This window comes from Macaca fascicularis, chromosome 4 (genome assembly GCF_037993035.2).
Source record: "Macaca fascicularis isolate 582-1 chromosome 4, T2T-MFA8v1.1".
NCBI classification, from domain to species: Eukaryota; Metazoa; Chordata; class Mammalia; order Primates; family Cercopithecidae; genus Macaca; species Macaca fascicularis.
This window is the reverse complement of record NC_088378.1, coordinates 85462527-85465018: the sequence shown is the minus strand read 5'-3', so window position 1 is coordinate 85465018 and position 2492 is coordinate 85462527.

Below are 2492 nucleotides of genomic sequence, written 5' to 3'. Positions count from 1 at the left end.
GGTGTGTCACTGGTACCTTCCTCAGTGCCTTCATAATCAGTCCTTGGGGACAAATATATGTCCACGCACATTTATTGTTTGTTATTTTATTTTATTTTATTTATTTTATTTAAAGACAGAGTCTTACTCTGTCGCCCAGGCTGGAGTACAGTGGCCCAATTGTGGCTCACTGCAACCTCCACCTCCTGGTTTCAAGTGATTCTCCTGCCTTAGGCTCCTGAGTAGCTGGGATTACAGGCACCTGCCACCATGCCTGGCTAATTTTTGTATTTTTAGTAGAGATGGGCTTTCACTGTGTTGTCCAGGCTGGTCTCAAACTCCTGGCCTCAAGTGATTTGGCGTCCTAAAGTTCTGGGATTACAGGCGTGAGCCACTGTGTGTGACATGTTTTTTATTTTTATTAAAAATATTTTTAATTGATACATAATATTTTACATATTCATGAGCATGTGATATTTTGTTGCATCATAGAATGTATGATGATTATTTCACGGTATTGGGGTATCCATCACCTTGAATAGCTATCATTTCTATGTGTTGAGAATATTTCAGGTTCTCTCTTTTAGCTACTTGGAATTATATAATACATTGTATAGTCACCCTGCTCTGCTATCAGACATTAGAACTTTCTGTCGAACTGTATGTGTGTACCTGTTGACCAACCTGTCTTCACCCCGCTCCCACCCACATACCCCTTCCAGCCTCTGGTGTCTATCATTCCACTATCTACCTCAATGACGTCAATGTTTATAGCTCTCACATGAGTGAGAACATGTGATATTTGCCTTTCTGTGCCTGCCTGATTTCACTTAACATAATGACCTCCAGTTCCACCCATGTTTCTGCAAATGACATGATTTTATTCTTTTTTATGGTCAGATAGTATTCCCTTGTGTACATATACCCCATTTTATTTATTCATTTGTCTGTTGATGGACAGGACACTTGGGTTGATTTCATATTGTGAATAGTGCTGTGATAAACATGGGAGTGCAGGTATCCTTTTGATTTCCTTTAGATAACTATCCAGTAGTGGGACTGCTGGATCATATGGTAGTTTTGCTTTAAGGTTTTTGAGAAACCTCCATACTGTTTTCCATAGCGGCCATACTAATTTACAATCCTGCCAACAGTGTATAAAAGTTCCCTTTTTTCCACATCCTCACCAGCATCTATGTATTTGTTTTCTGTCTTTTTAATAATAGCCATTCTGATTGGGGTAAGATGATATCTCATTGTGGTTTTGATTTGCATGTCACTGATTATTATTAGTGGGTTTTTGTTTTGTTTTGTTTTGTTTTGCTTTTAGAGAGAGTCTTGCTTTGTCATCCAGACTGTGGTGGTGTGATCATACCTCACTGTAAACTCGAATTCTGGGCTCAAGCAAACTTTCCATCTCAGCCTTCTGAGTAGCTGAGATTAAGGGTTGTGCCACAATGTCTGACTAATTTTATTAATTTATTGTAGAGATCCATCTACAATAGCAAGATCCATCTACATCTTGCTATGTTGACCAGATTGGTCTTGAACTGGTCTCAGGTGATCCTCTTACCTCAGCCCCCTAAAGTACTAGGATTACAGTAGTCTGCATGGCCCACTGCTCTGATGTTTATTATGTCTTTCCTTCTACTAATTTTGGGTTTCCTTTGTCCTTGCTTTTCCAGTTCCTTGAAGTGCATCATTAGGTTATTTAAAACCTTTCTACTTTTTAATGTAAGTGTTTATTGCTATAAACTTCTTGAATCCCAAAGGTTTTGGTATGCTGTGTTTCAATTTTCATTTGTTTCAAAAACTTTTTTTTTTTGAGATGGAGTTTCACTCTTTTTGGCCAGGCTGGAGTGCAATGGCGCAATCTCAGCTCACCGCAACCTCCGCCTCCCAGGTTCAAACAATTCTCCTGCCTCAGTCTCCCGAGTAGCTGGGATTACAGGCATGCGCCACCACCCCAGCTAATTTTGTATTTTTAGTAGAGACAGGGTTTCTCCATGTTGGTCAGGCTGGCCTTGAACTCCCGACCTCAGGTGATCCACCTGCCTTGGCCTCCTGAAGTGTTGGGATTACAGGAGTGAGCCACCGCACCCGGCCTTGTTTCAAAAACTTTTAAATTTTCTCCTTAATTTCTTCCTTGACCCTTTGGTCATTCAGGAGCATTTTGTTTAATTTGCATGTATTTATATAGTTTCCAAAGTTCCTCTTGTTATTATTAAATACTTTCTATTTTATTCCATTGTGGTCTGAGAAGATACTAGATATTTGAAGAATTTGTTTGTGTTCTAAAATATGGTTTATCCTGGAAAATATTCCATGTGCTGATAAGAAAAATGTGCATTCTGTAGCTGGTGGATGAAACGTCTGTTATGTAAATGTCTGTTAGGTCTATTTGGTCTAAAGTTAAGCTTAAATCCAATGTTTCTTTATTAATTTTCTGTCTAGATTATTTGTCTAATACTGAGAGTGGGGTGTTGAATTCTCCAACTATTACTGTATTTCAG